We start from the raw sequence: 25,207 nt of genomic DNA, 5'->3' as shown, positions 1-25,207 counted from the left end.
ATATCTGCAAGGTTTTTTTTACATAACATGTTTCCTTTAACTTATAGGTTGAACTTGATGGTCTTCTTTTAAACTTGAAATTCTGAAACGGTTCAGTTGTTTTGTGCTGCTCGAATTAGAATCAAACTGAAGAAAGCTGCTGTCTCCTTCCTCTCTTCTGCTCATTAGGTTATGAGGGTAACTTGGCGTGCACTTTGTTGTCATCTCTGCAGGCTTTTTTATGCCCGCTCAGTAAGCTGCATGCTGCCTGAGTATTCGGGTAGTTTGGCGTTCGCTAGCTACCATGTGTTAGTAATAGTGTGTTTGCTAACTCTCCTCTGCTGGTGCCTATCTGCCAATCCAGTTCTGTTGTTCTTGTGTGCTGCCCGCCAACTCTGCTCTGCTACAACAAGATGCCTTTCTGCCTGTCCAGCACTGCAGTTATAAGGTGTTGTTCCTATTTTGGCTTTGCTGACTTTATACACAGCTCTGCTACTCCAAGATGCCTGTCTGTACACCCTGCTCCATGTGCCACCTGGTTATCCTGCTGTGTTCTATTTCTGTACCAACACTTCTAGTCCGTGCTGTCCATCCAGTACTACGGCTTAGGGAATCCATCTCACCAGATAAGCTATAAAACCAGTGAAGATATATTATATCTCTGCTATATTTTACAATTGTCTAACTAGCCAATATGGAGGCTTGGGGAACATTTAGTAATTTAGGCTGGTGGTTTCAACCTCATTGAGTCACTGGTGATTTCTGAAGGTTTTTATTTTCCACATTGTGGACAGAATTACATATATGGATACTTTAACAATGACATGCCAAGAAATTAATCAATTGCTCAGTCAGTTTTTTAATTGCATTTTAGACATTTGTAAATTAACATTATAACTGAAAAGGGAATCATGAATTCGAAGATGACATTACAGCCCGGAGACAGAAAAACTGGGCAGAATTCATCTCTGTCATCCACAGTGTCTGATCTGACAGTGACATCACTTGTAGTGGTCTAGCCAGCTATATCTCCTGTCCAGCTAAAAGCTGACAAAAATGAAGCCACTAGGTTGAGACGAGCCAAGTGCGAGATTTGCAGTTTGTTTTTATTGTTGTTATAATTATTATTGATTTATAAAGTGCCGACATCTTCTGTGGTGTAAAATGTTGTAAGATAAGAGATTTACAGGTAATACCTTTACAAGAGATATGTAATAGCAACGTGACAGATGATATATAGAAATAGCTTTAAGATAGATGTTAGAAAAATCATTGAAAATACATAGATATAGGTAGATATGAGATGAATATATAAATGGATAAATTTGTGTATGTGTGTGTATATATACACTGCTCAAAAAAATAAAGGGAACACTCAAATAACACATCCTAGATCTGAATGAATGAAATATTCTCATTGAATACTTTGTTCTGTACAAAGTTGAATGTGCTGACAACAAAATCACACAAAAATCATCAATGGAAATCAAATTTATTAACCAATGGAGGCCTGGATTTGGAGTCACCCCCAAAATTAAAGTGGAAACACACACTACAGGCTGATCCAACTTTGATGTAATGTCCTTAAAACAAGTCAAAATGAGGCTCAGTATTGTGTGTGGCCTCCACGTGCCTGTATGACCTCCCTACAACGCCTGGGCATGCTCCTGATGAGGCTGAGTATTGTGTGTGGCCTCTACATGCCTGTATGACCTCCCTACAATACCTGGGAATGCTCCTGATGAGGTTGCGGATGGTCTCCTGTGGGATCTCCTCCCAGACCTGGACTAAAGCATCCGCCAACTCCTGGACAGTCTGTGGTGCAATGTGATGTTGGTGGATGGAGCGAGACATGATGTCCCAGATGGAGGGGGCCGTAGGAGGGCAACAACCCAGCAGCAGGACCGCTACATCTGCCTTTGTGCAAGGAGGAACAGGAGGAGCACTGCCAGAGCCCTGCAAAATTTGAGTGTTCCCTTTATTTTTTTGAGCAGTGTATGTGAATATACATACAGTATATATGATGAAAAGATAGACAGATAGATAATAGATAGAAAATATAAGATGATAGATAGTAGATAGATAAAATAATAGAAAAATATAAGATGGATAGATAGAGATAGATATATGGATACTCGATGGAGTATATGTGTCAGCAAGGTGCCTAGCCTCGGTGATGTGAAACCCAGAAAAGCAGGTTCCAGCACTTATAGCGCTGAGAGGTGTTTTAATGGGCCCAGATTTTGGGTCCACATTTTAGGAATGACTGGAAGAGCTGGGCAGGACTGGTTGCTCCAATCCTCCAAACTAGGAGTTGCAGCTGGTGTAAAAGGGCCGCTGAACTGCTCCATAATGGTCTATGTGTGGCAGTGGAAAGACCTTATTATATACAGCGGGTACGGAAAGTATTCAGACCCCTTTCAATGTTTCATTGCAGCCATTTGGTAAATTCTAAAAAGTTCATTTTTTTCTCATTAATGTCCACTCTGCACCCCATCTTGACTGAAAAAAAAACAGAAATGTAGAAATTTTTGCAAATTTATTAAAAAAGAAAAACTGAAATATCACATGGCCATAAGTATTCAGACCATTTACTCAGTATTGAGTAGAAGCACCGTTTTGAGCTAGTACAGCCATGAGTCTTCTTGGGAATGATGCAACAAGTTTTTCACACCTGGATTTGGGGATCCTCTGCCATTCTTCCTTGCAGATCCTCTCCAGTTCCGTCAGGTTGGATGGTGAACGTTGGTGGACAGCCATTTTCAGGTCTCTCCAGAGATGCTCAATTGGGTTTAGGTCAGGGCTCTGGCTGGGCCAGTCAAGAATGGTCACAGAGTTGTTCTGAAGCCACTCCTTTGTTATTTTAGCTGTGTGTTTAGGGTCATTGTCTTGTTGGAAGGTGAACCTTCAGCCACGTCTGAGGTCCAGAGCACTCTGGAAGAGGTTTTCATACAGGATATCTCTGTACTTGGCCGTATTCATGTTTCCTTCAATTGCAACCAGTCGTCCTGTCCCTGCAGCTGAAAAACACCACCATAGCATGACGCTGCCACCACCATGTTTCACTGTTGGGATTGTATTGGGCACGTGATGAGTAGTGCCTAGTTTTCTCCACACATACCACTTAGAATTATCACCAAAAAGTTCCATCTTCGTCTCATCAGACCAAAGAATCTTATTTGTCATAGTCTGAGAGTCCTTCATGTGTTGTTGAGCAAACTCTGTGTGGGCTTTCATATGTCTTGCACTGAGGAGAGGCTTCCGTCGGGCCACTTTGCCATAAAGGCCCGACTGGTGGAGGGCTGCAGTGATAGTTGACTTTGTGGAATTTTCTCCTATCTCCGTACTGCATCTCTGGAGCTCAGCCACAGTGATCTTGGTGTTCTTCTTTACCTCTCTCACCAAGGCTCTTCTCCCTCGATTGCTCAGTTTGGGTGGACGGCCAGGTCTAGGAAGAATTCTGGTGGTCCCAAACTTCTTCCATTTAAGGAATATGGAGGCCACTGTGCTCGTAGGAACCTTGAGTAATGAAGAAATTCTTTTATAACCTTGGCCAGATCTGTGCCTTGCCGCAATTCTGTCTCTGAGCTCCTTGGGCAGTTCCTTTGAGCTCATGATTCTCATTTGGTCTGACATACACTGTGAGCTGTGAAGTCTTATATAGACAGGTGTGTGCCTTTCCAAATTAAGCCCTATCAGTTTAATTAAACACAGCTGGACTCCAATGAAGGAGTAGAACCATCTCAAGGAGGATCGCAAGGAAATGGACAGCATGTGACTTAAATATGAGTGTCTGAGCAAAGGGTCTGAATACTTATGACCATGTGATATTTCAGTTTTTCTTTTTTAATAAATTTGCAAAAATTTCTACATTTCTGTTTTTTTTTGAGAAAAAAATGAACTTTTTAGAATTTACCAAATGGCTGCAATGAAACAAAGAGTGAAAAATTTAAAAGGGGTCTGAATACTTTCCTTACCCACTGTATCTCTCCTTATTATATGCTAGTCAGTCTAAGCCAGAGGCTTACTAAACCTGGACTGAACTTTGAATGGGTGAACCCGCTCTGTTATCCTGTACTGCCATATGGACTGTTTCTTTATTTTGTTTACCTTTATGACAAAGAAAAAGCTGTTGGTTTTTCCTTTATGCTGGAGATTTGTGAACTTTAATAAATTTACCTGTTTGTACCAAGACACTTCATGCCTGTGTGGACCTGGCAACTACTAAAGAGTGTGAACCCCCCAAGTAGATAGATAAATATAGCTTAAATAATCAAACATTTTGAAGCTGAAACTTTTCTTACAAAAATATACATCAATTTGCTCAGTTCTCCCTTTTCTGTAATATCTCACCTGACAGGTTCCCTTTTAATCTATATTACCCGGCAAGCCAAAAAGGAAGTGATTGCTGTAGCCTTAATAGGCTAAAAAACATGGCCTAGCATTTTATTTAAAGAAGTTGTCAATTATATCTTTATTTTTAGCAGATGTATTGGGGGCATGATTTTGTGGCATTTTCTAATATATAAGTATTACAGGTTCTCCTCCTGGTCTTGTTTGTGCCACCTCCTTCACAGACTGCACCGCTCTTCTGTTCTCAAAATTGCTGCTGGTGGAGGAGCAGGTGACCGGATCTGTCCATAAGACTCCACCAATTGAAAAGCACGATACATGAGAGAACTTTTTTTTTAATTGGAGGAGTCTTATGGACAGGTCCGGTAACATTCTCCTCCAACATCAGCTATTTTGAGAATAGAAGAGCTGTGCAGTCTGGAAGGAAGAACCCTGTAAGGCTATGTGCCCACGATGCAGAAATGCTTCGGATTTTTCCTGAGCGTTTCTGCATCTCCCTGGCAGAAAAAAACGCATGCAGATTGTACATGTAGAACGAGCAAAAAAGCTTGTAAAAGAACTTCAACATGACGTTTCAAGGATGGAGCGAGACTGCCATCTACTGGCCAGAGACAGTAAAGCGGAACCAAAATATACAAAGGAAGTTGCAGGGAGGGCAGATTCAGAGGCTGGACCCGATCAGGTGACTTCCAGGAAGGAGTTCAGAGAGAGAAGAGGCCAGCGCGCCAAACCTGAGGGGTCTTTGGCGCCAAGCAGCAGAGAGGAGCAGACGTGCTCCCTGCGTCCTGAGAAACCCCGCGTGACAGGCCAAATCCAGAGGCCTGAGAGGTGCTCCAGCCGGGCACCGGTAAAAGAGCTCCGGATCCCTCACAGTTGTGACTCGAGTGCTGTGCCTGCTGAGGATACTAGGAACCTGATCGCGGTGCTGAGTGAGTTCGCGGAACCCGACGTCGGCCGCCGACAGACGAGGCCTGGGCCCCCCTATCCAAGGCTCGAGAGACTGCCTCCAACAGCCAAGCAGAGAGGAGCTGCATATGTGAGCAGGGCCGTCACTTCCACTGCTCACCCACAGTACCGGGGACAATTGGGTTTAAGTACTCAGGTTGGGAGGGGGACGGTTGGGGCTAAAGTAGCACAACGTGATTTAATTGAATTCATCCGGAAAGAGACTCACGGCCTAGCGGGAATAACCGGTGACCCCCGCTAGGGCCAAATTCACGGTTAAAGAACTTGTGTGGTGCTTCTCATGCTTGAGGGCATCACCTTACTTTAAGAGACTGCGCCTTACTTTGAGAAATTTCGTATTTTTCTGATATTTCAAACCACTGTTCATTACCCTTGTTGCTAATCCCTTGTTTCAGTATACCTGTTGTATAAAACTGTTTACAAACATCTCTGATTGTTCTATCCTTGTGTCTCTGTGCGTTGCATTCCGGTACCTGCATTACATACATGCGGATTGTACATGGGTTTTTATCCTGCCAGGAACTTGCATTTCCGCATGCAGGTTGACAAGCGCTTTCCAAGCGATTTTAGCATCACTTGGAAAGTGCTTGTCAACTTGGTCACACTATATAAATCCATGTAACCGGCATGGATTTATATAGTGTGACCAAAAGAATGTTTAAAAATAAAAAATAAATCTATACTTACCTTCCGATGGCCCCGGCAGTCTTGCTTCACTCCGTCCTGGCTGCTGGCAGATTGCTATACACTGAAGAACCTGCCGACGTCAGCGTCGCGTGACCCGTCACATGACTATGACGTCAGCGTAGGTCCTACAGTTCATCGCGATCTGCCGGCATGGGAGGACGAGCGCACTGTGGGCCATCAGAAGGTAAATATAACATTTATTTTTTATTTTATTCTTTTTTTTTTTACAGTTTTCTATGGTCCCGGGTCCGGAGGAGAGTCTCCTGTCGTCAACACCTGGGTACCATCCGCACATTGAACGCGTGTATTCCGCATGTGCTTATCTAGTGAAGCGGAATACATGCGTTCTAATGCAAGTCAATGGCGGCGAAAACGCAGCGCTTCCGTAAAATAATTGGTAGTGCTGCGTTTTTTTCCGCAATGATAATCCGCAGCGGAAATTTCCTCAGCATGTGCACAGCACATGTGGATTATCATTGGGGAACATGGCAGGCCTTCTACCATGCGTTTTTTAAGCGTTTCTACAGCGTTTTTGCTGCTGCGAAAATGCTTAAAAAACGCATCGTGGGCACACAGCCTAATACTTATATATTAACCCCTTTCAGACCTTGTCAGTAATAGTACGTAGCTGCGCCCTGGGCCTATTGGACCAGCTACATACTATTACGCGTGATACGATCGCGCGAGCACAAAAGCGGTGCGGGGCGATCGCCGCCAGGGTGTTAGCTGATTGTCACATTTGACACCTGGTGCTATGTGCCAGGAGCGGTCCTGCACCACTGCTGGCAAATTAACCCCCCCAAAGCTGCGATCGAAGTCGATCGCAGCATTGCGGGGACAAGGGGAGGTAAGTGCCGATACTTACCTCCTCTGCCGGTGTCCCACGGTGTCTGCGGCAGCTCCCAGATGTTGTCATGGTGACCCGATGTCATCATGACAACATCTGGGTCACCAGACAGCAGGAAGTTACTTTGTCATGCGCAATGCATGACCAAAGTAACTTATCCCTGTGCAGCGCTGACAGGCTGCATAGCATAGGGAGCTGCTGGTGTCTATGCTAAACAGCCGATTAGGCTGCAAAAAGTGAAAGTCCCATAGTGGGACAAAGTGTAAAATTAAAAAAAGTGCCAGAAAGTGAAAAAAAAAAAATAGTAAAAATATTAAAAAAAATGAAAAAAATAATCCCCAAAAAATTAAAAATATATTGTACCCATAATATTTATTTATTATGAAAAAAAAAAACAATAAAAGTACACATATTTAGTATTGGAACGACCTGACCTAGAAAACCTGAAAACATAAAAGAAACAATATAAATATGGTACCGCTGTAAACATACTGACCCGAAGAATAAAGATGCCTTATCAATTTTACCACATGCGGAACAGCATAAAAAGAAAAAAAAAACATTTCTGGAATTGTTAGTTTTTGTTTATTCTGCCTCCCAAAAATCAGAATAGAAAGTGATCAAAAATTGTCATGTAGCCGAAAATGGTACCAATAAAAACGTTAACTTGTCCCGCAAAAAACAAGCCATCACATGACTCTGTCGGCCAAAATATGGAAAAATTATAGCTCTCAAAATATGGCTATGCAAAAACTAGTCTTTGCTAAAAAGCGTCTTTTAGTGTGTGACAGCTGTCAGTCATAAAAAACCGATATGAATCTGGTATCGTTGTAATCGCACCGACCCGAAGAATAAAGGAGCGGCATAAAAAATAAACTCTAGGGTTAGTGTTGTGCTAGGGTTAGGGTTGTGCTAGGGTTAGGGTTGGGGTTGGGCTAGGGTTGGGGTTGGCATTGGGTTAGGGGTTGTGCTAGGGTTGGGGTTGTATTAGGGTTGAGGTTAGGGTTGTGTTGGGGTTGGGATTTTTACAAAAGTAAAGAAAAAAAATGATGACAATATAGCGAATAGTGTTGAGCGCAAGTGCTCGCTACTTGAGTTTGCATCGGGTGCTCGAGTATGCACTGAGTATCGAGGGTGCTCGAGTCTCTGCCCCATATGTTTTGCAGCTGTTATACAGCCAAAAAAACCTTGCGGGGATTGCACTCAAAACTAATGACAACTTATTCAATATGATGACCTAATGTTATCAAATTATGTGTCGTACCTCAGGGTTCAAAATGTTCACCTTACCCCTTGATAAAATCCTTGAGGGGTCTAGTTTCCAAAATGAAGTCACTTCTGGGGGATTTCCACTGTTTAGGTGCGTTAGGGGCTCTCCAAATACTACATGGCGTCCGCTAATTATTCAAGCAAATTTTACATTTAAAAAGTCAAATGGCGCTCCTTCCCTTCCGAACCCTGCCGTACGCCAAAACAGTGGTTTTCCCCTTCATATGGGGAATTGGCTTACTCAGGAGAAATTGCATGGTGCAATTTCTCCTGTTACCTTTATGAAAATGCAAAATTGGAGGCTGAAAAACATTTTTTGTTGGAAAAATGTGAAAAATTTATTTTTACGGCTCAATGTTCTAAACTTCTGCGAAGCACCTGGGTGTTCAAGGTGCTCACAACACATCTAGATAAGTTCCCTGAGGGGTCTAGTTTCCAAAATTGTGTCACTTGTGGGGGGTTTCCACTATTTAGGTGCATCAGGGGCTCTCCAAACGCGACATGGCGTCCGCATTTGATTCCAGACAATTTTGAGTTCAAAAAGTCACACAGTGCTCCTTCCTTTCTGAACCCTGCCATGCGCCCAAACAGTGTATTTTCCCCACATGTGGGGTATCGGTGTACTCAGGAGAAATTGCACAAAATTTTTTGGGGTCCATTTTCTCCTTTTACCTTTGTGAAAATAAAAACTTTGGGGCTAAAACATCATTTTTGTGGAAAAAGTTAGATTTTTTTATTTTCACTGGGCCATTTTATAAACTTCTGTGAAGCACCTGGGGGTTCAGGGTGCTCCCCACACATCTAGATAAGTTCCCTGAAGGGTCTAGTTTCCAAAATGGTGCCACTTGTGGGGTGTTTCCACTGTTTAGGCACATCAGGGGCTCTCCAAACGCAACATGGCGTCAGCTAATTATTCAAGCAAATTTTACATTCAAAAAGTCAAGTGGCGCTCCTTCCCTTCCGAGCCCTGCCGTGCGCCCAAACAGTGGTTTTCCCCCACATATGGGGTATTGGCGTGCTCAGGAGGAATTGCACAACAAATTTTGGGGTCCATTTTTTAATGATACCCTTGCGAAAATAAAAAAATTGGGATCTAAAGTAACATTTTTGTGAAAAAAAATAAATGTTCATGTTTTTCTTCCACATTCCAAAAATTCCTGTGAAGCACCTGAAGGATTAATAAGCTTCTTGAATGCGGTTTTGAGTACCTTGAGGGGTGCAGTTTTTAGAATGGTGTCACTTTTGGGTATTTTCTGTCATAAAGGCCCCTCAAAGTCACTTCAAATGTGATGTGGTCCCTAAAAAAATGGTTTTGTAAATTTTGCTTGTAAAAATGAGAAATCGCTGGTCAACTTTTAACCCTTATAGCTCCCCAAGAATAAAAAAATTTTGGTTCCAAAATTCTGCTGATGTAAAGTAGACATGTGGGAAATGTTATTTATTAACTATTTTGTGTTACATATCTCTCTGATTTAAGGGCATTAAAATTTTCTAAATTTTTGTTTTTTTCATAAATAAACACAAGTGTTATAGAAGAAATTTTACCACTATCATGAAGTACAATATGTCATGAAAAAACAATCTCAGAATCAGTGGGATCCATTCCAGAGTAATTACCTCATAAAGTGACAGTGGTCAGAATTGCAAAATTGGCCTGGTCATTAACGTGCAAACAGCATTAGGGGGTAAAGGGGTTAATAAGTGCCACAAAATCCTGTCCACAACACATCTTTTGAAATAAAGTTAAAGACAAATCTTTTAGGTCAAATGTAAGAACTATTAGTGCCAAACTCTCACCTGTAGGACCTAGACCTCAGCTGAAGCCCTATTGCAACCATTTACAAAAGAAGCAGGCACACATGTACATCCACGGATTTCTGAATTCAGCCTAAATTTATTTTTTCCAAAATTTTTGTCAATGTTATTTTTTTTTATATATCACAATCTGTAAAAAAAAATCTTGCTGTTTTCACATTTAACTCTGGAGCTATTTAGACTCGTGTTCACTTTAGAAGACTCATTATCTTCACAGACAGGATAACAATGACAGGTAATTCCCCTTTATTTTATAGTAGATGAGACATGATCTACTATTCACAACAGGTGATGGTACAGCTGACCCTGCTCCTTCTCCCTTCACAATGACCTTTGCATCCGCTCATTAGAGGTTTCAATACAAAAGATTGGATCTCAGTCAGTCAATTACTTCTAACGTACATGTATATTTTCTAAGAGAGCAGGAAGTTTGAGTATAGAATGGCCCCAGTGGCCAGGGTAAAAATTGAAAGATTTAACTTTTTTTTTTTAGAACATCGTGATCTGAAAAATAGTAATGAAAAACATTAACAAAAAGTTTGTAAAAATACATTTATCATAAAAACCTGAGACAAATTCTGTGTTACCACTTTTTAGAGAGCATTCATCCATCAAGTTGCCAGGCTCGAGATCATTTAGAGGACAATTATGCAGTCTAAATGAACTAGCGAACAATGAGGGAACAGCCATAATTATCCCCCCCCCCAATCCTGTGGGACAATGCCCTGAAATGGGAGGTGTGGGATCGGTGTCAGACTGAAGAACATTGGGCCCACCAGAGGATTTGATTCTGAGGGCCCACCGTTCTCCCCCACTCAAGAGCCCCATAGCAGCTGCAAGGTTTGCACTATGAACTCTCCTGAAGAAGCCAGGGTCCACCGGAGGATTTTCCGGTTCTCTGGTGGGCCAGTCCAACCTTGTGTGGGATATATATTGGGCCTGCTCTTGTCACCAGTGTGATTGTACAGGACTTCAGCCTAGGGGTCATGGTTCCAGCCGGAGGATTACAGAACTGCTCCACTGCCCAACACTGAACTCACAAATTTGTTTGGTTCGGACAAACAGGTCACCTGGCCACATATCCCACTGGTCTCGGTCAACTTCCTAACTTGCTGCTACCTCCTCTCTGTGGGTGCCCGCCAAAAGCGGGGTGCTGCTTGTTGAGATAGTTGGCCCTGGATGCCCTGAAGTTGTGGAGGTTCTAATCCCTGGCAAGCCAGTGAAATGGTGAGACTCTGTCACTTGCACCCTCTTGTGTCCTTGCTGGGAATGTAATACAGGCTTATAACTGTTGGTGACCCAATATGATGTTACCGCAGTGTGGTACCCTCACCCTGTGTTGTCTGAGCAGTGTTCTGCCCTTGAGGAAGGAGTCTGGGCATTCAGTGGGATGAGCCCCGCCCTTGTGGTCTTTCTAAAGACAGCCAGTGGACGAGATCACCCACTACCCTCTTTTCTCCATTCATGGTACTAACTATGGGGCAAATGCAAAGTGTCCGTAGGGAACAATTTATGCAGTTTCCCAATAATAGTTAAGAGCAAAAATTGCTGTGAAATTTTTTATTTTCATGTGAGTTGCACCGGCTTGCACCATGTCAGAGTAAACCCTTCCCGCCCATGTGTTTTCAGTAAAACATAATCTAAACAAGAAAACTTCAATTAAATCAGTTGTTGATCGTAAATTTACAGGCAACAGAAAGAAAATAAAGTAGGTGTTTACCATTTAATCAAGGTTAAAGACACTTTTGGAAATGAGACATGATTACACAGGCGATGCTAGCGCACTATTAGGTATTTGAGAATGTTTATACACTCGTGGTTGAGGGTTATTGTGTGGGTGAAAATGGCAGGTTTTCTTGTTGTACAATTAAGCAATTAATTTAGGCTTGTCTGCAGGAATATATGCACGTCAGGGAAAAAAAGTGAAATGTAGGTGTGCCTGTGGGGAAGTTTCAATTAGCTAAACATGGGCCCAAGTAAAAAAAAAATTAAAACTGTTTTTACAATGCGTTCTGCAGATCTGTGAAGATCCCACTAGCAGAGCTGTAAATAGAAAAGGCAAAGTACCATAGAAAATTCTTACATTTCGAACATGAAAATGTACGTTCAGTCAAAATGTAGCAGGAGGATCTGACGTGCACCAAATCTTCTATGTGTGGACTGACCCTGACAATGTCTAAATCAATGTCGGAACTTAAAGCTCCCCGAAACCCTCCTTTTCTTCTACTGATAATAATACACTGCAAAAATCAACTGTCTTACAGTGTGCATAAATAGTTAACAGAATACACATACTGTATACCCATATGTACATTACACACAGTGTCGGACTGGAATGCCAAATTTGCAAATTTGACATTATCCTCAATCACAAATGTATATAACAATGAACTGGGTAAATGAATAAGATGCTGCCTTTGTCTGTATATAGTGATTCAAGTATATTGTGCCAAGTACTGCTCATATAAGAGGGTGGTGGCCCACCGGAGGATTCCCCTGTTCTCCTGTGGGCCAGTTCAAGCCTGATTACACATAAACATCATATATGCATCACACATATATATTAAACATACAAAAATACACTTTACATTGATAAAACCATTAAAGAAATATATCTACACTCACAAATATATACATTGCACATGTATATACTTTATACAAATACACATATTGCAAAGACATGTCTACACACCAGTACATATCCCATTACACACTCAGATGTACACATTACACACATATGCACATTATACACACTTATTCACATTATACACAGATATAATCACTAAACAGACACCTACCTTTACTATAAGTTGCTGATATCTGGTTCGACACACAGTTTAATGAAGGCTCCATTACTACTTTGTAACACTCTAGGACAGACATGATGTACAATAAAAAATTATATTGTGGTATCGTGTTAGACAGAAAAAGCTATGTAAATACTTTTATGCCCAAAAAAGATAAAAATATTCTAGCAGTGATCCCTTTATTGGTTAACCAGAAGAATTATGTTTGCACAGAGGCTCCTTCTTCAGGAATGAATTACTGAGACAACAGCACATTTACGAGATATTACAACTAGTGTTGAGCCACCCCCGTAGTGTTCGGGTTCGGTTCGGTTCGTCGAACACCGGGATGTTCGAGGAACTGTTCGTCGAACTGTTCGTCGAACACCTTAGAACACCGTCGAACACCGTTAAAACCAATGGCAGGCAAACAAAAACACATAGAAACACATAGAAAACACCTTCAAAGGTGTCCAAAAGCTGACAAACTGCTCAGAAGACGCTTTCTTTAAAAAAGCCGGCCGGCAATTCAGCAGCGGCATACACCGGTACCCGACAATTTAGACAAGAAGGAATAGAGCCTCACACATAGATTAGATAGATAGAAACATGTCAGTCACATATATATGAAGTACAGTGACAGTGTTGCTTACTGTACTTGTCATTTAGTGTAAAGGATTTATTAAAAAATATAATAGTGTTTTCATGCACTGTCTCTTTAAAAAAGCCGGCCGGCAATTCAGCATCTGTACCCGACAATTTATAACAGACAGAATAGAGCTTCACACATAGATTAGATAGATAGAAACATGTCAGTCACATATATATGAAGTACAATGACAATGTTGCTTACTGTACTTGTCATTTAGTGTAAAGGATTTATTAAAAAAAATAATAGTGTTTTCATGCACCGTCTCTTTAAAAAAGCCGGCCGGCAATTCAGCATCTGTACCCAACAATTTATAACAGACAGAATAGAGCTTCACACATAGATTAGATAGATAGAAACATGTCAGTCACATATATATGAAGTACAGTGATAGTGTTGGTTACTGTACTTGTCATTTAGTATTAAAATAAAGGATTTATTATTAAAAAAAATTGGCGTGGGGTTCCCCTTAATTTTAGTCTCTAGCGGAGGTTAAGCAGACAGCTGGGGCAGATGTTTGAAGCCTGGGAAGGGGGTAATACCCACGGAGCTTCCCAGGCTACTAATATGAGCCCCCAGCTGAATACATAGCCTTTACTAGCTATTAAAATGGGGGACCCCCCCAAAAAAATGACGTGGGGTCCCCCCTAATTTAATAGCTAGCAAAGGCTAGGCAGACAGCTGGGGGCTGATATTAATAGCCCAGGAAGGGAGCCATGAATATTGGCCCCCTCCCAGGCTAGAAACACAAGCCGTCAGCCGCCCCAGAAATGGCGCATTCATAGGATGCGCCAATTCTGGCACTTAGCCTCGCTCTTCCACGCTGCCCTGTAGCGGTGGCAGGGGGTAATAGGGCTGGGGTTGATGTCAGCTTATAATGCCAGCTGACATCAAGCCCAGGTTAGTAATGGAGAGGCGTCTATAAGACACCCCCATTACTAACCCCATAGTCAAAGTTAAAAGAAAACACAAACACCCAGAATAAAGTCCTTTAATTGAAATAAAGACACAATCCTTTATTGTTCTAAATTAAACCATACTTACCATCACGCCCATTCCAGCTGAAGCCAACGATCTCCTGCAATAAAAGAAAAATAATAAAGCAACATCATCCTTACCTTTCCATGGTTCCCACGACAGCTTCAGCCCTGCTACATCGAGATGACAGGCTGGACCGCAGCAGAACGCTGCCATCCAGCCTGTCATCCCGCAGACACTGAGAAGCGCAGGCATGCTTGCGCTCTGCAGTGTCTGGCTGTGACGGCATAAAGATGAGACGAGTTCATGTCCAATGAACTCGGCGCACCTCATGCACGTCACTGACAGCGTGGGAAAATTCTCACGCTGAAGCGCTGAGTGCAGGAGAATTCTCCCACGCTGTCAGTGATGTGCATAAGGTGAGCTCATGTCCAATGAACTCAGCTCACCTCCTGCACGTCACTGACAGCGTGGGAGAATTCTCCTGCACTCAGCGCTTCAGCGTGAGAATTCTCCCACGCTGAAGCGCTGAGTGCAGGAGAATTCTCCCACGCTGTCAGTGACGTGCATAAGGTGAGCTCATGTCCAATGAACTCAGCTCACCTCCTGCACGTCACTGACAGCGTGGGAGAATTCTCCTGCACTCAGCGCTTCAGCGTGAGAATTCTCCCACGCTGAAGCGCTGAGTGCAGGAGAATTTTCCCACGCTGTCAGTGACGTGCATAAGGTGAGCTCATGTCCAATGAACTCAGCTCACCTCCTGCACGTCACTGACAGCGTGGGAGAATTCTCCTGCACTCAGCGCTTCAGTGTGAGAATTCTCCCACGCTGAAGCGCTGAGTGCAGGAGAATTTTCCCACGCTGTCAGTGACGTGCATGAGGTGAGCCGAGTTCATTGGACATTAACTCGGCTCATCTGGATGCCCTCACAGAGAGACACTGTGGAGCGCAAGCAAGCCTGCGCTTCTCAGTGTCTGCGGGATGACAGGCTGGATGGCAGCGTTCTGCTGCGGTCCAGCCTGTCATCTCGATGTAGCAGAGCTGAAGCTGTCATGTGAACCATGGAAAGGTAAGGATGATGTTGCTTTATTATTTTTCTTTTATTTCAGGAGATCGTTGGCTTCAGCTGGAATGGGCGTGACGGTAAGTATGGTTTAATTTAGAACAATAAAGAATTGTGTGTTTATTTCAATTAAAGGACTTTTTTCTGGGTGTTGTGTTTTTTTTAAATACTTTACTAGAAATTCATGGTGGTCATGTCTAATATTGGCGTGACCCCATGAATTTTGGGCTTAGGGCCAGCTGATAATGCCAAGCTGGCCCTAACCCCTTTATTACCCAGTGAGCCACCGCATCAGGGCCCTGGATGAGTTGGGTACAGCGCCAGAAGATGGCGCTTCTATGAACGCGCCATTTTCCGGGGTGGCTGCGGACTGCAATTTGCAGCGGGGGTGGCCCAGAAAGCTTGGGCCTCCCTGCGCTGCGGATTCCAGCCCCCAGCTGCCTAGTTGTACCTGGCTGGACACAAAAACAGGGCGAAGCCCCACGTCAATTTTCTTTAAATTATTTCATGAAATAATTAAGAAAAAAAGAGCTTCCCTATATTGTTGTGTCCGGCCAGGTACAAATAGGCAGCTGGTGGTTGGGGGCAGCCCGTTCCTGCCTGCTGCACCTGACTGGACACAAATATAGTGCGAAGCCCCACGTCAATTTTTTTTTAATTATTTCATGAATTTCCTGAAATAATTTAAAAAAATTGAAGTGGGGCTTCGCACTATATTTGTGTCCAGCCAGGTACAGCAGGCAGGAATGGGCTGCCCCCAACCACCAGCTGCCTATTTGTACCTGGCCGGACACAACAATATAGGGAAGCCCTTTTTTTCTTAATTATTTCATGAATTTCATGAAATAATTAAAAAAAAAATACGTGGGGTTCGCCCTATTTTTGTGTCCAGCCAGGTACAACTAGGCAGCTGGGGGCTGGAATCTGCAGCGCAGGGAGGCCCAAGCTTTCTGGCCCCCCCCCGCTGCAAATTGCAGTCCGCAGCCACCCCGGAAAATGGCGCGTTCATAGAAGCGCCATCTTCTGGCGCTGTACCCAACTCATCCAGGGCCCTGGTGCGGTGGCTCACTGGGTAATAAAGGGGTTAGGGCCAGCTTGGTATTATCAGCTGGCCCCAAGCCCAAAATTCATGGGGTCACGCCAATATTAGACATGACCACCATGAATTTCTAGTAAAGTATTTAAAAAAAACACAACACCCAGAATAAAGTCCTTTAATTGAAATAAAGACACAATCCTTTATTGTTCTAAATTAAACCATACTTACCATCACGCCCATTCCAGCTGAAGCCAACGATCTCCTGTAATAAAAATAAAATAATAAAGCAACCTCATCCTTACCTTTCCATGGTTCCCATGACAGCTTCAGCTCTGCTACATCGAGATGACAGGCTGGACCGCAGCAGAACGCTGTCATCCAGCCTCTCATCCTGCAGACACTGAGAAGCGCAGGCATGCTTGCGCTCCTCAGTGTCTCTCTGTGACGGCATCCAGATGAGCCGAGGTCATGTCCAATGAACTCGGCTCACCTCATGCACGTCACTGACAGCGTGGGAAAATTCTCACGCTGAAGTGCTGAGTGCAGGAGAATTCTCCCACGCTGTCAGTGACGTGCATGAGGTGAGCTCATGTCCAATGAACTCAGCTCACCTCATGCACCTCACTGACAGCGTGGGAAAATTCTCCTGCACTCAGCGCTTCAGCGTGAGAATTTTCCCACGCTGTCAGTGACGTGCATGAGGTGAGCCGAGTTCATTGGACATGACCTCGGCTCATCTTTATGCCGTCACAGAGAGACAATGTGGAGCGCAAGCATGCCTGCGCTTCTCAGTGTCTGCGGGATGACAGGCTGGATGGCGGCGTTCTGCTGCGGTCCAGCCTGTCATCTCGATGTAGCAGAGCTGAAGCTGTCGTGGGAACCATGGAAAAGTAAGGATGAGGTTGCTTTATTATTTTATTTTTATTACAGGAGATCGTTGGCTTCAGCTGGAATGGGCGTGATGGTAAGTATGGTTTAATTTAGAACAATAAAGGATTGTGTCTTTATTTCAATTAAAGGACTTTATTCTGGGTGTTTGTGTTTTCTTTTAACTTTGACTATGGGGTTAGTAATGGGGGTGTCTTATAGACGCCTTTCTATTATTAACCTGGGCTTGATGTCAGCTGGCATTATAAGCTGACATCAACCCCAGCCCTATTACCCCCTGCCACCGCACCAGGGCAGTGGGAAGAGCAAGGCTAAATGCCAGAATTGGCGCATCCTATGAATGCGCCATTTCTGGGGTGGCTGACGGCTGGTGTTTCTAGCCTGGGAGGGGGCCAATATTCATGGCTCCCTTCCTGGGCTATTAATATCAGCCCCCAGCTGTCTGCCTAGCCTTTGCTAGCTATTAAATTAGGGGGGACCCCACGTCATTTTTTTGGGGGGGTCCCCCATTTTAATAGCTAGTAAAGGCTAGGTATTCAGCTGGGGGCTGATATTAGTAGCCTGGGAAGCTCCGTGGGTATTACCCCCTTCCCAGGCTTCAAACATCTGCCCCAGCTGTCTGCTTAACCTCCGCTAGAGCCTAAAATTAAGGGGAACCCCACGCCAATTTTTTTAATAATAAATCCTTTATTTTAATACTAAATGACAAGTACAGTAACCAACACTGTCACTGTACTTCATATATATGTGACTGACATGTTTCTATCTATCTAATCTATGTGTGATTCTCTATTCTTTCTATTCTAAATTGTCGGGTACCGCTGCTGAATTGCCGGCCGGCTTTCTTAAAGAGACGGTGCACGAAAACACTATTATTTTTTTTAATAAATCCTTTACACTAAATGACAAGTACAGTAAGCAACACTGTCACTGTACTTCATATATATGTGACTGACATGTTTCTATCTATCTAATCTATGTGTGATTCTCTATTCCTTCTATTCTAAATTGTCGGGTACCGCTGCTGAATTGCCGGCCGGCTTTTTTAAAGAGACGGTGCATGAAAACACTATTATTTTTTTTGATAAATCCTTTACGCTAAATGACAAGTACAGTAAGCAGCACTTTCACTGTACTTCGTATATATGTGGCTGACATGTTTATATCTATCTAATCTATGTGTGATGCTCTATTCTTTCTGTTATAAATTGTCGGGTACCGGTGTACGCCGCTGCTGAATTGCCGGCTTTTCATGTTTCACTGTTGGCACTGTTCCCATCGATTTGGGCAATCACTGTAATGCCACAACCACCATGGCTGTGGCATTACAGTGAGTGGCAGACAATCCCTGCATGATTGGTGCTCTAAATAGCACCAGACATGCAGGACACACTTTTGGTGCACGAACAGTTATCGAACATAACCTCGAACAGCCGAATTTTTTGCAAATCGTTCGGGTTCGTCGAACAACTCGAACACCGCCCAAAACAGCTCGAATTTGAGATTGGCGAACAGTTCTAGTCGAACACCGCTCATCTATAATTACAACAGGATTTTTGTTAAGGTTTTTGTTACAAATGTAGAGGTGGTAGTGATAGTTTAGTGTTCTGGAGTCAGTCTGGTGGAGGTGTGAACTGTGTCCATGTAGTGAGTCATAAACCAAGGTGTGAGACCCATTGTCTTTTTTTGTTTATCTTTGTTTATTCTAAAATGCTTCATTCTCTCATAATAAGGAATAAGGCAATGGCGCCCCCCGGAGTCCAAAAATCTCAGTGGTCTCACCTATTGGGGGTAGCTGACACATTGGGCCTGTTTTTATGTAAAAAAAAAGTGAGATCCTGTGTGAAAATCATTTCTCTCTCCTCTGACATGATATAACATTCCAGAGGAGAGAGAAATGAGGTCCCCAAGCCTTGGTACCAATGATGCCATCCCCTCGCCCTCCTCGTCTCCATGAAGCAAAATGGCAGGCGTATGTTCTGTGCGCCCGCTGAAATCTGCTTGCCTGCACCCGAGATTTTTCCTATTGGTGGCTAACTTTTGATCAAAAGCACAATAATAAGTAAATAGGACAGCACTTGGGCTGTGCCTTTCTGTGCTCCGCCTTGATCATCTCCCTAATCAGATTATATTTTTGTTTAGTTTTTTTATTTTATCATTTTTATTTCTTTAATTTTTTTGCTTTTAGGGTTAGGCTTAGGGATAGGGTTAGAGTTAAGGTTAGGCTTATGGTTAGGTTTAGAGTTAGACTTTTTGAAAAGTTAAAAAAAAATGATGACGATATGATGACATATTCAATATGACAACCTAATGTTTTCAAATTCTGGGTAGTATCTTTGGGTTCAAAATGCTCACTACACCCCTGGATAAAATACTTGAGGGGTCTAGTTTCAAAAATTGGGTAAGTTGTGGGGGGTTTCTGCTGTTTAGGCATTATCATAGGGGCTGTGCGAATGGGACATGGTGCCTGCCATCTCTGTCAGACAAATTCGTGTTCCAAAATTCAAATATAGCTCCTTCCGTTCCAGGCCTGCCATTTTTCCAAAAAAAACTTTATGACACATGTGAGGTATCGATACACTCGTAAGAAAGTGGGTAACAAATTGTGGGGTCCACTTTTTATTGTTACCTTTTGCAAAAGGGAAAAAAATGGGGCTAAAGCAACATTTTGGAAGTAAAATTTTTTATTTTTTTTCATTCCACTTTGAATTAAATTCCTGTGTAGCACCTGAGGGGTTAAAACATTTCCCGACAACAGTTTTGAAGTATTTAAGTGGTGCGGTTTTTAATATGGTATCACTTTTGAGGAGTTTCCAATTTGTAGGCCCCTCAATTCCATTGAAATCTGAATAGGTCCCTCTAAAGAAACAGTTTTTGTAGATTTGTTGAAAAAATGAGAAATTGCTACTAAACTTTTAACCACTCTAACATCCTAACAAAATAAAATTACGTTTGAAAAATAATGCAGATGTAAAATAGACATATGGGAAATGTTAGTTATTAATTATTTTGTACAGCATGACTAACTGGTTAAAGGATATAATGATTGAAAGTTTGAAAATGATGATTTTTTTTTCAATTTTTTTGCCAAAATTGCGATATTTTCACAAATAAACGCAAGTCATATCGAACAAATTTTACCACTATCATGAAGTACAATATGTCATGAAAAAAAAAATCTCAGAATCACTGGAATCTGTTGAAGTGTTCCAGAGTTATTACTACATAAAGTGACACTGGTCAGGTTTCTAAAGTTTGGTCTGGTCATGAAGGTCAAAATTAGCTTGGTCACTACAAAAAGGCTGCGTTCTTTAGTGGCAAAATGGATTTTCGCTATTTTTGTGCACTTTTTTGTGTGTTTTTTACTGTTTTACATATTCTATTTTCAATTTTTTTTTACTTTTTCACTTAGTCCCACTGTGGGACATGAATATTTTTTCCTTGGATCGCTGGTGTCATACATTACAGTATTCGTGTACTGCAGTGCCTGGAACCTGTCAATTTTCACTGATTCAGTCTATTAGACCCTGCCTATAGCAGGATCTAACAGGCCACCGTACCCTGTCAACTCCCATACATGGGGCCATCAAATGACCTCAAGATGCCATGGGAACTATTACAATATCGTTGGTCTGATAGTGTTAAAGGGGGTGTGTTAACCCTCTTTTAAACACTTAGATGCCATTGTTGCGATTGACAGTGGCATTTAAGGGGTTTGTCGGCCCTGATGAGTTCCAAAACTGATTGGGATCGACGTCACAGGGTCATGTACAGCTGTCATGGGGCTCTATTCCTTTGTAACGCAATTTTAAAACAGTGATAAGGAATAAGACCCATTAACAGCTGCCATTTTAATGTGTATCAGCAGTCGTTAAGACGCTAAGTTAAGTTCCCACGATGAGTTTTTGGTTAGAATTTGATGCTGCATATTTTTGCTGTCCAAAATCTGTAGAGTCTTACAGTTCCAGCAAAGTGGATGGGATTTAAAGAAATCTCATGCCCACCATGCTATTTTTTACTCTGTTTAAAATGACCTGCAGTGCGTGAAATCTGCAACATGTCAATTTCTCTTGGGACAGAATGAGCTTCAATCATGCGTCTGGGTTCGAACACTTGAGCCTGTGCTTTGTGGTCAGCTTCTCTGTCCGCCGAGCCACAGTATATACACCTTTTCTCCGGGTGTTTAGTTTCTGGCATCCTTCTTTCAGTCTTTTTAGGGTAACAGGTGTTTTCCTTTACTCATTTGTCTGCCCTATCACCTTTCTGGTGCTGCTATATATACTTTCCCCCTGCTGGTGATAGTCTCATTTGGATATCCAGCCATACTTCTGTAGTTTAAGTCAGTCAGTGAAAGACCAGCTAGGGTTTATCTCTCTGCTGTTTATGTTCTTTACCCTGCACCTATCTTCTGTTTCTTTTTAGGAAGTAGGCGGCATATTCTATAGTAATGCGAACTTAATCATCTATTTTGTATTTTGTGGTTTGTTTTATTCACTCTCTATTTCAGCACACTTTCCCTTCTGTAGGTAATCTGCAGTCTGTTCTGCCCCCTGGGGTTCTTTAGGAGGATCATGAAGCGCTCAACGGCCTTTCAGGCCGCATAGGTCCGAGTTACCATCTTCTAGTCTGTGGTTAGGGCTATCTCAGCTCTTGCAGGAACCACTAGGGATTTCTATAAAGAGATTTCTATAAATCCCATCCAATTTGCTGGAACTATAAGTCGCAACGTTTTTTTTGGCACGGCAAAACTACTCAGTGTCTAAAACTCACCAAAAACATATTGCCTGGACTTACAGTCAATGTGATAAATAGGCTTTGGTTGAACATGACTTAAAACAACATGCAAAAAAATAACTCCTATTTCGTTATTCTGTAGCAACGCATGGGAAATGCATGAGTATGTTTATGGCCTAATGATGTGGCACATGTATAAAAGGCTGCAAATATTAATATCCATTCACATGGTGAGCGTGACACCTCACCTGTTATGTATCACTGTGTTTTGGTTAATGAAACTTGTGTTTTCTAACTTTTCTCGTCATTGGATCTTACTTATTATATGCATTTAGCTGATGTATCAGGAAGGTGTTTGTGATCTTTTGAAAAAAGTGCGAAACTCAGAGATACGAGAAGAGAAGAAATAAGGGCTATTAACACCCTTATGGCCACAGGCTCCTGTGACAGATGACTCTACATATATCAGCACCGGGAGAGTTAGGTGGAGTGTCAGGATTGAATCAGACACCAGCATGGGAATCAATATGCTATATACTTCAACTATGTTTGCAAAGAAACAGCCAAACCAGACCAAAGCCTATTCTTGTGTTATTAGAAAGTTTATATGCATTTGACATTTTAAATAAAATAATCTGCAATCCAAGATTTTGTTTCCCATTGAAGAAAATGGAAAATATCTGCAATTAATTTGTGCACAATCTGCATAGGAATTTACACATTGCCGATGTAAGGTCTCAGTTGGACGTCCATTTTTCATGTACAAGGTGTAGCCATGTTTTTCTCGGATAGAACACGTACAATTAAAGTTTATAACGTTATTCACATATCCATGTTTTTTGTGGACCCTGTGCTTGCAAAACTATCATGGGGATATGTCTATTTTTGACCAAAGTCATGGACCAAAGTCACCCATACCAGTCTACGAGGCCATGAAAATCACAGACAGCACATGGACGGAATTAGTGTGCAGTCTATTTGCTGTTCATAATTAACATTGCAATTGTAACAAAGGCACTGTTTGTGTTCACCTAACAGCTCTAAAAATGGCTACCACAAACAGGATTGGCGCTAGCTACTCCATTTTCAAGATCCCTAGCCTTTTTCCTTTAACCTCTATACAGGAATCCGGACTTAACAGGGACCCCTAAGCTGGAGCCAAGGGCGAACATAGAAATCATAGGGCCCCTTAACAGAAGTTCTAATTGCCCCCCCCCCCCCCAAAAAAAATTAAATATTTGTTGGGGTCACAAAACAGCATTTCTCACAACTTTCCAGCCTTTACATAGTAATTTTCCTCCTGCTGAAGTCCTAGATTCCTCTTCCATTTCCCCCATAAAGTATTATGCAAACAAAAGTGCCCCCCAAACACAGTATGATACCCCCATGGTAAATTCCTCCACATGACCCTACTGTACCCCACCTCAACTCCTAATTCAAGGTATGGTGACCCCAACACAGTATGATTCCCCCAACTGTGAACCCCACACAGCTCTCTATGCACATTAATGGGCCTACATACAGTATAATGGCCCCACCTGTATAATGACCCGCAGTAGCCCTCCAAACAGTATAATGGCCCCAACACAGTATGATGGACCCACACAAACCTTCACACTGTATAATTGCTTGAATACAGTACAATGGACCCCCAACTAGTATAATGGCCCCACATAGCCTTCCATATAGTACAATGCACCCCTCATAATCCTCCATATAGTATAATGCACTCCCCATCGTCCTCCATACAATAGAATGCACTCACCACGGTCCTCCATAAAATATAGTGCAATCCCCATGGTCCTCCATAGAGTATAATGCACTCCCCATGGTCCTCCATACAGTATAATGCACCCCCAATAATGCACCCCCCATGATCCTCCATACAGTATAATGCACCCCCATGGTCCTCCATACAGTATAATGCACCCCCATGGTCCTCCATACAGCATAATGTACCCCCATGATCCTCCATACAGTATAATGCACCCCCATGGTCCTCCATACAGTATAATGTACCCCCATGATCCTGCATACAACTTAATGCACCCATATGGTCCTCCATACAGCATAATGCACCCCCATGGTCCTCTATACAGTATAATGCACCCCCATGGTCCTCCATACAGCATAATGCTCTCACCGTGGTCCTCCATACAGCATAATGCACCCCATGGTCCTCCATACTGTATCATGCACCCCACCCATGGTCCTCCACACAATATAATGTACCCCCCATACTGTAAAATGGCCACCGGTCACTGATTTAAAAAAAAATAAATACAGTACTCACCTGTCCTGGTTCCACCTGTTGCTCCAGTCTCCTCAGTGTGCGGTGTGAAGCGCCGGACATCTCAGAGCAGCGGGCATCCTGTAATGACGTCATTACATCCGCTGCTCTGAAACGTTAGATGCCGAGGAAGAATGATGGGGGTGGAAGCATTTGCTGACACTCCCTCCTCCATCATCATTGCTTTCACTGGCCCTCCCTCTGGCCTGGAGTATGTATAAGGCACACATACCCTCTGGTCCTGGCTCAGAAACCGGTGAATCCCCACAGCACACAGTGCGTGCGCTAGGGGAATTCATAAGTCTGCAGTCACACAGAGTGACTGTAGAATTATTGATTTGGGCCAAACAGCCCCTTTAAAACCGTGGGTGAAGCTATCAGATATTCAAACCTTGAAGCTCTGACTTCCGCAACCAGTCAATAGTTCTGCTATCTGGTCTTTAGGTCTGTTCTGTTCTCCTGCTGTGTTGCCCTGATTTATGCTGTATTCTGATCGCTTGCTTTCTGATTATGGTCCTGACCTATTGGCAATGAGCCCGTGTGGCAACCGTTCTTGCCTTTGGACCGCACCAGAAAGCAGCAGCCAACTCCGTGGCACCAGCCAGTGGTGCATTGCCAATGACGCCACTGCTATGGGGCCCATGAAACGGGGGGCCCAAATCGGGCTCCGCCTCGGCCCATTAGCACCCGCACTACCTGGCCACAAACGTAAGCTTCTCAATAGAGAAGCCTATTGGATTTTATCTCTCAATATCTGTATACCGCATGGTTTAATGTAAAAACAAGATCTGATTTTACATTATTAATAGCATGTTTTTCTGTTCATATATTTTTCTCTTTTTAGGTCATGTTTTTATGTAGTTT

Source organism: Phyllobates terribilis, unplaced genomic scaffold (genome assembly GCF_046119375.1).
Source record: "Phyllobates terribilis strain yellow unplaced genomic scaffold, ASM4611937v1 Scaffold_10__3_contigs__length_209671492, whole genome shotgun sequence".
In the NCBI taxonomy this organism is placed as follows: domain Eukaryota; kingdom Metazoa; phylum Chordata; class Amphibia; order Anura; family Dendrobatidae; genus Phyllobates; species Phyllobates terribilis.
The sequence above is the reverse complement of the archived record's forward strand: the minus strand, read 5'-3'. Positions refer to the sequence as shown.